This window comes from Opisthocomus hoazin, chromosome 27, assembly GCF_030867145.1.
Source record: "Opisthocomus hoazin isolate bOpiHoa1 chromosome 27, bOpiHoa1.hap1, whole genome shotgun sequence".
Lineage (NCBI taxonomy): Eukaryota > Metazoa > Chordata > Aves > Opisthocomiformes > Opisthocomidae > Opisthocomus > Opisthocomus hoazin.
The window spans coordinates 5,237,415-5,250,432 of NC_134440.1; the positions used below are offsets into that span (position 1 = coordinate 5,237,415).

The 13,018-nt window shown below is 52.6% G+C and overlaps 1 protein-coding gene across 2 annotated transcripts in view; it reads left to right on the top strand.

Moving 5' to 3' along the window:
• The window catches only part of CTXN1 (cortexin 1), a 42,230-nt gene that overhangs the window by 20,590 nt on the left and 8,622 nt on the right, over positions 1-13,018 (top strand). The gene's annotated exons all lie outside the window — the stretch shown is intronic.

Genomic DNA, 13,018 nt, shown 5'->3' on the forward strand with positions numbered 1-13,018 from the left:
TTTTTCCCTTGCCAACCCCGACCACGGGCTGAACAGACTCTAGTTCTGCTGCTGCCCTTGGATCCACTCGTTCACTAAGCTCTCTGGATCTGGTTCCACCTCCTCCTTGCCCTCCCCTGCTCCGACGTGGGAAGATCTGTATTGGCATTGTGTGGGAGCTGATCTCATCATATTGCCTTGGACATGCATCCCTCCTGCTCTTATGCCCAAGGTGCTCCCTTGAGATGGAGCCATCTCTCCATCTCCTCCTAAAAGCTGCCACTGCTGTAGACTGCTTGGAGTTGGAGCCTGAAAGACTGTCTTCTCCACTGAAAATCTATGTTTCGGGGCTGGCAGGGAGGACCCGAGATGGGCATCCCACTAGAGAGCTCCTAGGAGGTCACAAATTAGATTTTGGCCCTTCTTATGCCAAGCCTGGGTCCCGAGGAGAGGACACTGCATCATTCCTCACCTGCAATGTAGTGGCAGAGACCTTCCCTGCCAGCACGCTCATTAGGGTGTTTTAATTATTGAGACACTCATTCTAATTGTGTCCCCTGGTTCCTGTTCTGCTGAGATTACATCTGCTTCTCATTTTCTGCACGCTGGCTCTTCTCCAAGGCACTCTGCTGTGCATATGGAGCGTGCACAGGGGAAGCTCACCCAAGAGACCAGGGAGTGGGATGCTTGTTGCTCCCCTCCGCCCGCCCCGACCACCTGGGATGAGAGCTGGAAACACCAGGGAGGGTCCCAGGGCTGGGCCATCCATTTGCTACCCCATTTACAACCCTGGTCACGTCTTGATGACAGTTGCTGCGTTCCCATGATGGCTGTGCTGACCCACCCTGTGCTTGTGCGTGCAGCTGTATGGTCCCGGTAGAGACACAGCCGTCCTTGAATGCGATGCTGCTGTGCTGCTGGCGGACCCTCAGGAGAGATGCAGCTTCTCCTGGACAAGGAGATTTTGCAGATGCTTTGTATATCCATCCCTAGAACAAAACCAGGGTTGTTCCTTTTCCTCTGTGACCATCTACGTTTTCAGATCTGCTGCTGCAGCGTTGTCAGCTGAGTTGTCAGCATCTGTTTTACGCTCTTGAGTGCCTTAGCTTTGCTGACAACGATTTGGAGTGCAGACTGCTCTCCAGTGTTGAAGGTGGATAATGGGGAGACAGCTCAGTGTAGGAACATCCAAACCTGCTGTCTGCTACCGGTGCTTTGGATGGGTCTGTTGGGTTGATTCAGGATCTCTGGGTAGCAGCCATCATCTGCATCTCTGAGGCCTTTGGAGGTACCTAGAGAGACCCAGCAGCCTCCAGACAAGCAGGCTTGAGCTACTCTTGGCCTTTGTATTTGACAGCACTTCACCCTCTCTGCTCCTTATTCTCTAGTGGGGTTTTTTAGACAGCAGTGATTACCTCTCTGCTGTTTTTTCACTAGGCTGAGCTCTTCTGGTCTGCTATCATAAAACTTCACATCCCATGGAGGACCTGCACAGCCTTTCCTGCATCCAGTGCTGTTTGAGACCATGTTTTGGACCTGCACATGCAGTTTTCCAGATGAGGGCTCTTAAGCCTTACCCTTATTGCTTCTCTTGTCTCATTATCCTGGTCCTTCAGACCCGCTCTTCTTTATGGCTTAGGCTCCTTGATGACCCTATGATCTTTCCAGTGATGTCCAAGTCTTCCACGACCTCAGTGATGCCTCTCAAACTGTCATCATCCATTTTTTTCCAGCACATTTCTTACTCGGTTGTGTCTGGCCAGTAGCAGAACCTAATGCAGTCAGCCTTCAGGAATGGGCTGTGAGGAACTCCAGTAGAAACATCTCTGCATGCTCCCTTTTCAGCAACCCCCCCACATCTTTCTCTCTGCTTTCTGGCTGACAGCTCATCCTCTTTCATTTGCCATCACCCCCAGCCTGACTACAGATTTCTCACCATACCAAGCACTTTGCTGAAATCCTGGTAGATGACATTAATTGGGATTTCTTTCTATAAACAGTGATCTTATTGAAAATAACAGTCAGCTTGCCTGGCATGGGCATACTCTGTTAGTGCTGCAGCATTTTATCTTATTTCATATATATCTCTTGGTTTGGTTCCCAGCTTACCTTAGAAACCTTGAGTGCTGTCGTAGCTGAACTGTACAGAGTCTGTAGTTGCTTCTGTATCTATTGTTCTTTCTTCAGTCCAGGAACTGTGCTTGCTGTTCTCCAGAAAGAGGAGGAGGGTAATCAATAGCCTGTAATCACATATCCTGGCTCAACACAGTCGTTAGCAATCCCAGCTAAAGATTCCTGACTTTAAGCACTGTTTTTCCGAGGGAGACACGGCACAGATTATCTAGTCCGGCCGATTAAAACGTGTTAGATCTCAGACCGATGCTCAGCTTAACCGAGCTGTTCCCGCTGGCTCGGTGCCTGTCTCTCTTTCCAAACTGGCATCCTTTTTCCGTCCCCTGGCCGCAGCTCACGTTCCCAGAGCCGTTAAGGTGAATGCACGAGCCCTTCGTTCCGACACCCAGCAAAGCCAGGACATCTGTGCCTGCCGTGACCCAGCTGGTCCACCTGCCAGTGAGGTTTGCCTCTCCAGTGATTTCTAGGTAATATCTGAAGCAAAATAAGGCTTTGTCAAACAGCTTTTCACTGAAGTCCAAACACTCTGACTCTTCTCCCATTGGTATTGCTGAGTTTCTGGGAAAAGGAACCGTAGCCCATAAAGCCATAGCTCTCAGGGGTTGGACTAGATGACCCACAGAGGTCCCTTCCAACCCCTAACATCCTGTGATTCTGGAGTCCACAGGACATCATAACCAGATGTTGGGTGGATGTGTTGGACCATGAGGTTTCCTGTGGATAATCCAGAGGAACCTCACAGCAGCAGGACCATCACTGTTGGGAGAATTGGGGAATACTGGAGTAGTTTCTTAGCTCCTCGAACACGTTGCTCTACAGAGCAAGGCCCTTTTGCACAATGATACTTGATAGACACATTCTGCTGGCACCAGCCCTCGCTGTAATGATGCCTGCACCTCCGGGAGATGCAGAAAGGTGCAGTCCCTTCAGTATCTTTGTATTAGGCACCCTCCTGCTCCTGGAATAGATTCCCAGACAAAACTGGGTTATGATGCAATTAAGACTGAGAACATGAATCAGTGATTCAAGGGGGGAGAGAGAAAAAAAAATCTAGTGAGGGAGGAGGCAGTGATCCCACGCCGAGCTCTGCTCACCGTTGAGGCAGAGTAAACTGTACAGAGACCGTGGTGAGAGCTGAGCACCTTAACCCTGCCCTGGAGCCGTGCCAGGCGAGGAAGACCACCGGGCTACAGCAGCGTGATTAGAAAAGCCGTGCGGTTAATGTCAATGCAGTTAAGGTACGTTGCGGGTACCATGGCAACCTGCACTGGCCACGGGCTTGCTCTTGAAGTCGGGATGCTGCGGGAGCTGGCAGGCTGAGAGGTAGATGAGCTGGGAGCGCAGTCGCACTGGTGAAGCGTCAGGAGGGTGCAACAGGCACCGTGCATGGGCTGGTCCCTGCTGGAGGCGGCTTTGTCTCCCCGCTGATGTGGCTGCACTTCTCATTCAGGCATGGCTGTTAAGTGTTTGAGGATAAATAATTCTGAGCGCTGGACTGGGTAAGCCCTGAGCTGGTAGACAAGATGATGAGAGAGATGAGGCAGCATGGGCAGGTCAGAGACCAAGGACGAGTGGCTTGTAGGGTGGAGAACGCCCACATGCTTCCCGCTGGCAATAGACCGGCATTTCCCCCGTGTCGTTAGGGGGGGTCATGAGGTCTTCACAGTGGTGGAAGTGTCTCTGCTGTGCCTGGAGCAAGATGCTGAGGTCTCTGGTTATACCAGCACACAGACAGCAGAAGGCAGAGGAGCACAACCACCAAAGCTGAGCAATTAGAGCTTGCAGTACTCACGCTCTTCCAGATTGCCAGCGCAGCCCCGAGGAGCCAGCTTGGCAGTCAGAGTCCTGATCTACAGAAGCAGTGAGTGTGCAGCTTGGTTTCACCACCGGATTTAATGAGGCTGAGCGCACCCATCCATGGCTGGAGCTCCTGTTGCCTGGGGCTGGGTGACCCCCTGCTCGCCGTTGGCCCAAGACTTCTCGTTCCCGGTCAGCACGCAGCAAACAAAAGCTGAGCATCTGCAAAGGTTGCTCCTTCTCCTGGGAACTTGCTAATGAGACAGTGAAGGGCTGTTGCTTCTCAGAGCAGATGTTCAGTGGGAGCTTTTTTCAGCCAAGGAATTGCTGAAGTTGTTTTACACAGCCCGGCTCGGGGACACGGAGATTAAAGACAGGAAGGTTCCTGTAGGCAATTTACCCACTGGTCTCAGCCAGCACAGGGTGGAAGTTTGCTGTTTTTGTACAAAAATGGTGGAAGACGTGTTCCTTGGCGCTTATGGGGTGTTTCCATGCTGATTTGTGGGTCCTTGCTGGAGATGACACCCTCTCCAGCCCTGGGCTGAACACTTCCCCGGGTTTTCATCCCTGCTGCTCTGGGTTAGTGTGGGTGGATGCTGGAGCTGGCAGTTTTGGTGAGATGTTGCCACAGTTTGTGCCACAAAGCTTAGTTAAAAGCATAAGCTTCCTCACCACAGGCCTCAGAGGCACTGCTGTGAAGGAAAGACTCTTTAAATTGTGCAGGGGCTGATCAGGTGTCTTGCAAAAGCTGGCAAACTATCCTGAAGGCTTGGAGATAGCTCTTGTCCAATACACCAGCGGTTAAGTTCAGTGAAGTCTTGGAGACTTGCTGTCCCAGCCTTGGAGCCCAGGTTGCAAGTCAAAGAGCTGAGGAGGGTGAAATACGTTTATGTAGTCTTGGATGAAAAACCCCTGGGGAGCTCTGGAGCTGGGTTGTCTTAATGTGGTCAAAGCTGTGGGCATGAAAAAGAACATAAGTGATGAGCAAACTGCGGATAACATTTGCTCATTCCCAGCTTGAAGTTATACTGAGCTGTTTTTTTGCTGCCTAAGCCCTTCCATCTGCCCTTTCCTTCTTTCATTCCCATATAACAGACTCTAGAGGCATCTCAGTTCCCTCATGTCAGAGCCAGAATCTGAATTAATAATGTGCTAAGAAAATAAAGATAGTTCAACAGACTTTAAATCAAGGAGAACAGCATGTTAAAGAGTTTGAACAAATCACATTACTTTGTGTGCAGTTTTAGGGCTGGCAGAAATAAATCTCCCAGCAATTTATTGATGGTGACAAATTCTTTCAGAAAAAGCCTGCTCAGGGAATGCTTCTCTTTATCGCTAGACTCTCTGCGTGAATTATCTAGGACCAGATTAATGTGTCCCAGCGAAGGTGTCAACCCAATTTGTGTCCTGGAGCCTCCATGTCACCTGGGCTGACACATCGCTTGAATATATCTGTTGAAAACCATCTTGCTTTTTGGATGCTTCTCCCTTTGCTGTTGTGTGGGTCTGGGTTTGACAGAACCATTTCCAGAGCTGGGTAGATGGGTCACCCCAAGTGGAGGAGGATGGGTCAAGGACACAGCCTGACTTAGCCCGGATGTGAAATCTGCTTGTGTAGACCCATGGCAAGAAAAGAGAAACCAGAAAGCTGCAGGGCTGACGACGGCTCAGTTGCTGCCAATGTGTGTCCAACAGAGCTAGTCACCAGGGCTGTCCTCATGTGGCTGGTGGGACCAAGAGCCTGGACCTTGGTTGATGTTGCTGTGCCCACATCCTCCAGCCAAGACTCAAGGAAGGCCTGAGGGGCAGGAGACACCCATATCATACTCTGGTGTGCCATCGGGCATGGGGCTGGCCGGGGAGCAGCCTCGCATGATCTTAGGGGTCTTTTCCAATGTAAATGATTCTATGATTCACTCTTTTGCATTTAGCAGCAGGTGGTAAATCTACCACCCTGACTCACCTAGAAAATGGCTGGTTTTGACTGAAAGCTGTAGGACTTTGTTTCAGAGGTTGGTTGTCTGCAGCTGTGGGTGCATTGCCTCTCTGTTGGTCTCGCTTCAGCTCCTGGTTCCCCCTGTTAGTGGCCTGTCTGAAGAGGCCGCAGGAGTCTTCTCCTTGGGACTCAGGGTCTGGATTTCTTCCTTATGTTTATCTGTGTTGCCTGGCCCCTGGAAACTATGGCTCCAAGACTTCTTTCGTCTTCTCAGCCTCCCGTGGACATCTTCCAGCTCTCAGCCTCCACCCAGTGTTCACATCCCAGCCCAAGACAGACTCCCCAGGCTGGGACTCTTGCCCATCACCTGAGGCCACCTCTGGGAGGAATGCAGGGAGATACTGGGGCAGTTTGGGGCAGCTCTCTGTGCTGCTCTAACTGGTGTTGAGCATCTGATCTGGTGTCTGAGTAGAAGTGGGGAGGTAAACCCCATCTGCATTAATGACTTGGGCTGCAAGGCATCAGCTCTTCTGCGGCTTGAAGATGCCTGTTCAGGGTGGTGGTGGAGAGCACGTGTGCATCCGTGGTTGTGACAACGAGGGACAGGGAGACCCTGGAGCTCTGTCAAGAGGTGCCCAGGTTCCTGCGTGTCTGGACTGCAGACCTGCAGCGTGGCTGGGCAGCGAGCTGAGGGAACCCAGCCTGTGTCTGCTGCAGAGCCTGGCCACGGGGGCCTCAGGCTGGGCACCGTGTGCCTGCCCAGATACCTCTGTTTACTCAGCAGCTACACTCCGGTCTAATGGGGAGGAAAGAAGAGAAGTTAATTTATTACTGCAAATGACTTTGAAGTAATTAATTGATCTTGTCAAAGGCAAGGGATAATTCCACGGCTGTATAATCCCAGCAGAAAGATACTTCTTGTCCCCTGACAAGGCAGCTTTGATAGAGCTATTTCACTAACACATGCTGAAGTCAGGAAGGGGACATTTTATTCAATGATTCACACTAATTACAGTGAAGCAGGCGCACTCCCTCTCTGCCCCACAGCACACCAGTAGCCGGGTGTTCCCTGTCAGCCCCGTGGTGCCAGCCCACAGGCAGGAAAGGTCCCTGCTGACCGAGAGGTCTGGGCATCCGTGTATGGACCTGGCTGGGACAAAACGGAGCTGGCAATGAGAAGATTCTTGACCATCCGATGAGGGGAAGGAGGATGAGAGCAACCTTCCATCTCAGGAGGAGCAGAGCTGCTATTTCAAGGACTTCAGCAATGTGGCCCATGCAGCAGGGCTTCTGCAGCTCTGTCCTCCTCAGCAGTCACGTGTGCTAGATTTGGGGTAAAAAGACCAGGTCTTCCCTCATTTTCCTGTCTCTTGTAGAGCCAGGGTTGCCTAGTGGCTTCTGTTGTAAAATCATATATTGATTGCTTGTCACTGTGCCCAGCTCTACCTGTTTACAAGACCTTGCTTTGGATCTACTGCAGGATACTTTTTTTTTTTTTTAAGGAAAATTTTGGCTTAAATGAGATTGGAGGAAACTTATGTTTCCTTCTTGTTGCAGAAAAAAGCTTTGTCCTTTAGAACAGAACCTGAAACAAAGCATAGTGATGGTTACCTCTTCGTTGGTTCACATTTGTCCATGGGAGGAAAATGTCATTGATACATCTGGCGAGATGAGACTGAAACCAGCAACAAAGTCCTCCAAAACCCCCCTGTCCGTCCTCACCCTCTGTCGCGGGGGGTGATTCTCTATCGCTCCTGGAGCTCGGGTCCACCATCGCAATCGCAGAGGGGTCTCACAGTCTTGTGGTCCAAACGAGGTTGGATGCAGCATGTGGAACAGCAAGGCCAAACGCTGAAAAAGGAGAATTAGCAGAGACGTTGAACAGCTGCCCAGGCATAGGAAGAAATAGCGAGTGATTTTGCCATTAATTGCTGTATCATAATGCTGTTGTTGCAGAAGGGGGCCTAATTAAAGTGGCTGAGACAACCTTCTGTCTGGCAAATCCCAGCTTTCAAGTGGCTTGACCTTGCAGTGTCAATAACGTTCCTTAGCTGTGGATTTGGGGACTTAATCCAGCAGCTGCCAATGACCCGGCCAACCCGTGGCATTGCTACTTGGTGACAGGAGCAGGGTCGCTTCTCTGGAAGCCTTCTGAGGGTGCGGGAAGAGCTTCTTCGGCTTTGGCTATGCTGAGCCCAAGGGATCACTTTCCCCAAGGAGGGTCTGCTTCAAAAGACAGCAAACATTTGCTTAAAGCCTGGTCTTTATCTGGTGTCAGCTCCAAATTTGCATCCCAGCCTTGGGTCGGGCACTTACACCGACCACGTGAAACCTTGTGCTCTTTTTCTCTGTTACTGCCAGTGGAACAGTTCATCTTCAAGAGAATTATGTGGATCAAGCTGGACAAACTTAGGTGATCAAGTAGGAGATCTTGATAGTCCATCATCAACAGTCTGCTGACCAATGCCAGCCGTCACAGCCACAGCAACTGGTGACACGTCCATCTCGGATTTTCTTAAGACTAACTATGTCTCCTAGGCAGAAGCTGGGACAGCAGGAGCCTCTGGGAGCAAAGAGGAATGATCTTCAGGATGCTTCTGTCTCACCTGGTGCTAACAGACAGGGAATGTGCAGGCTTGGGGACCAGGGCAACTGGTCTTACCACCTCTGCTTTGCACTGCACGTGCCTGTTCACCCTCCAAGACGTGGCCTAGAAACCGTACCCCCAGGCCCTCTCCCTGGCATCACTTGGTCCTCTCCAGGGCTCACTGTGGCCGTGGCAGTCCCTGGCTGCAGAGGACTCCAAGATGACACTGTCATGAACTCTACAGGTGCTGGAGTAGCAGAAGGACCACAGTTCCTCTGCTCCCCTCTCTGTAATGGTTACGGGAGCTCTTGGTAGTTGCTGGGGCTGGGAGGCTGCGCAGGGAGAGGTCACAACACTTGCAGATATCTAAGAACAGGTCAGCTGTAGAGCATCATTCATGTTCTCCGTAATAGCTTTGCAAAGCTGAACTTGGCTCGCGGGAAAGAGTAACGAGGTGCAATTCTCTGCTTGATCAGCTGCCATTACGGAGGAGTCAGCGGCTCCCGAGCGCTCTGGATAAGCCCGAGGAAGGACACTCTCTTCCCTCCTTGTCACCCAAGCACGCTGAGAAATGTGTCCTCAGCCCGCGGCAGGAAGGTTCGGCTCGGCACTCGGTACTTTCCAGGAAAGGGGATGGGAGCTGCCACCAGCCCTGCCGGTCTCGGGGGATTGGGAGAGGGGACTGGCGTGTGTGACCTGGCTGCGTCCCCACCGCCTCGCTCCACGGCAGCCTGCAGCAGCGCAGCTCGTTGCCTTCGGACCTGGGAGAGCCGAGAAGCTCTCCGGAGTCGTCCAGCCCTTGCTGCAGTCCCATCCCACAATAAGTCAGAAGTGAATTTTCGTTAATGGCCATTGGCAGCTAAATTAAAATCTTTAATTAGTGAAACCTGCATGAATAGAGAATGATTTTCACTGAGCCACGGGCAACTATTTTTGCCTGGAAACGAAGCAGCCATGTGTGCGTTTGCAGTCACCATCCTCAAAGACAAAAACAGTCATTCCGTGCCACAGGGTTTTACCCAGTGCAACCACTGCAGTATTTTACAATATCACTTTGTCAGCACTTAAAAAAAAGAGCTTAGGTCCCTTTCTGAGATTTATTGCGTTTCATAGGTGAATAGATTTTTGATTAGAGAAACACTCTGCCTTTTTCTTTCAGAAGTAGTGAGAGAATGCAAGGGCTGAACCTCCTTTAATTATCAAGTCCTTTAAGTCCAGGCAGAACAAACTCCCGGCGGTGCAATGAGCTCAGCACAGCCCGAAGCCTGGCCCACCCCTCCCGGTGCTTTGCTGGGGCGGTGGCTGCGCAGGCTGCGGCGCGGTGTGAGATCCGTGCTCCGAAGTGCAGTCGGGACCGAGATTTTCGAATGCCGGAGCCTTCCGTGTGCCTGCGGGAACTTGTGTCCCCAGTTTCCCCGAGGCTCATCCAGCTTTTTCTGTTGTAAGAGGCAAAATCTTCAGCAGAAGGATGTCCTCCAGCTCCGAAACCCTTCCAAGAAGAGAGGGCAGAGTGGGAAGCTCCCCGTGTAGTGATTCCCCCAGGCACGTACTTTTTCACAGAGGCTTAAGGAGGGAGGAATTTCAAGACAAAAGTATTAGAGCAGATGGAGTTCGGCTTCCAGCTCTTCTTTGTCTGCTCAGGGACAGAGGGAGAGGGTACAGCGCTGGAAAGGGCGATGATCAGCGCAGGATCCTGGTTAAGATGTTCCATTATTTTGTTTTGTTATTTTTTTTAATGATAATTTTTTAAATGTTTCCCACCTGTCTGGAGTGTAGGTGGCCAGCACAAGCAGTGCTACAGCTGAGATCTTTTCCCCATGCAATCAGCTTACACACACCCCCATCCAGCTGCCTGCAGCCGTCCTGGGAGACAGGAGGTGGGGATCCTACGCACGCTACAGGTCTTGCTCTCTGTCCTGTAGGGCTGGTGTCCCCTGGATACTGGACCTGGGATCCTCTGTACACTGTGGCTTGACCATAAAGGGTGGCTTGCCCAGACTTATCACTCTTGGGGAATCCACGCATGTGGTCACTAAAGCCATTTTGTGCTTACCCTGCTGCCAGTTCCTTGAAGGAGAGAGATCTGCTCTCCTCGCAGAGCCCAACAAGGTCCGTTGCTTTGGTCGAGAAGCCTTGTCCTGACGGGCTTTGCCTGCAGTGCTGGGAACTTCTGGGCCAGAGGAGACCTTCTTGGTCTCTACGAGGCGCTACCAGGCAGCACAGTAAGAGCTGCTGCCACTGTTGCGGCAAGGAGTGACCCGCTTGCCTGGTGGGGTTTTGTGCTCCTCTGGGAAGGCTCCAAAGCAAACCAGGTTGCAACAGCGAGGGTTGCAGGCTCCGCTGCTCCTCACAGGTACTCCAGTCCCCGTGCTTTTGGGAAGGTGTGGGCTGGGACTGCTGCACACCCGCGTGCTCAGCCCTCCTTGCTCCTCTTGGCTCCTGCTCAGGGCGAAGAGACCAGTCGGGGTCACAGATGCAGCCTGCTCTGCTGGAAACGATCCCAGCCGGGGAATTCCCGTCCGACCCGTAACATGGCTGGCTCATGGAGAGCCCTCAGCTGAAGTAATTGTGTTTGCACAAACAACCCTCATCAGTTTAAAGGAGATGAAATCAGCGGGAGCTCATTGAGATGCAGCCACAGTCTCCAGCACGGAGCAGAGCTGCTGTCACGGTCTGACACGGGAGCGGCAGGACCGAGGATGCCCCGCGGCGGGGGATGCTCCTCTCGGGGTTGGTGCAGGGTGCAGGGTGCTGGGTCTCCACAGCAGCTCTGTGCATTGCACCCAGCTGGCTTCTGAGAGAGGGGAAGGGCTGGGGGAGGCGTTGAGGACCCCTCTCCACAGATTGGGCTTAGAAATGGTAGCACAGGCTGGAGCAGGCTTCACGGAAAGCGTGCAAGCGGCCAGGGCAGCTGGAGGGAGGTTGGTTTGCGCTCCCTTGCCTTCACAGCCCAACAGCCTGGGGCAAAGGACGACTGGGAAAGACACAGTCGCTTGGAGAGGTAAATGAGCCACAGGGAAGCCCACAAGAAATCTGGGTCTCAAAACCAAGCAACAGCTGGAAATGGTGAAAACTCATGCTGTCGTCTCAGGGACCGGCTGCCGTCGTGAGTTTGGATGCTGTGCTGGTGGGAGCAGCTCAGAGGTCTCATCCTGGCCAGGAGCTGTGATGTTCAGGACGTGGCAAGGTTACTTGGCTAACTGTGGTGCAGGAGACACGTGAAAATCATGGCTGTGGGGCCAAAGGGAGGGTTAGACAGGGCTTGACTGGGCTGGACTGGACTGCATTGAGGTAAGATGGGCTGAAATGGGCTGGGCTATACTGGGCTGAGCTGGGTTGGGGTGGGGTGGACTGCATGGAGGATGCTCTGCCAGTGGGTGCCCGTCAGCAGGAGGGCTCTGAGCGTCCTTGACATGAGCAGGTCCTGCGCCTTGCAGGGGACCCGGCTCCGCAAACGGTGCAGCCGCAGAGCGCAAAAGGCTCCCGCGACTCTTCCGTGCATGGATGTGAAGAGGCCTTGAGGAACCGGTGTTCATTCACCCCCCTCCCCGAGTCCTGCCAGAGGACGGATGACTAGCAAAGCAACATTAATTTTGCAGAGAGGCCACTAATGTGTCCTGTCTCCCCTTTGCCCCAGGCAGCGAGCGTTCCCTGCACTGATTAAGTGTGAGAATGCTCTCAGTAGGCACCTTTCAGAAAAAAAACATTTCAATTAGCAGCTGAGATGGATCGAGCAGGAAATTGGGTGGTTATTTCCAGATATTTACAATGAATCACCTCGTCGTAGGGAGGGGGCATGCTGCACTGTGCTGAGGGGGATCACAGTTCTGCTCCTCTGGTACCGCTACACAGAGAGGAGTTCGCTTTGATGGTTTGGTGACTAATTTTTGGCCAGATGAATTTTTGCACTTGGGAAATCGCTGAGATTGCAGTCCCAGTTGGGGATTGCAAAGGGTCAAATCCTTCTTGCTGGAGCCCTGGGAGGAGCTGAGACGGCTGGGCGGTGCCAAATGCTCAGGGGGTTTGATGGTGTGACTGAGTATATTTATTTGCAGGTCACTTTTGATGTGCTGACCTCCTCCTGGCAGGGGCCTGGACCCTGTGATTGCTGCGCCTTTTAGCTTTGAGGATGTCCCTTGAAGCTGGGTGTGGATAACGACCCTATGGTCGTTCTGTCTTGGTTGTGGTGACCAACCACCTGGTGCTCGTTCTTCCTCCAAACTGCATCTCATCATCCCAGGCTCCAAGGCTCTGGTTGGCTTTCTCCAGAGCAGAAAAACTCATCCTTCGAGTTGGCTCGTGGCGATCCGGCTCACGGAGGTGGGGAGGGCATGCAGGTGGGAGGCAGCAGCAGGCAGAGCCGGTGCGGGACTGCCAGGCAGCCAGGCTGTGCTGGGCTCCTGGTTCAGGTCCAGGCATGTAGCTGGGTTCCTGGAGAGCCCCCAGAGCCCGGGCACGGTTCCCCGTGAGCTGGGTGTGACTCCCTGCAAGCCCGGCAGCTCTTTGCATCCCGGAAAGCTGGATGGCTGCTTGAGCCTGGGGTGGGAAGGTCCTCGCTGGGCTGCAGTGAGATTTTGCTGTCCCTT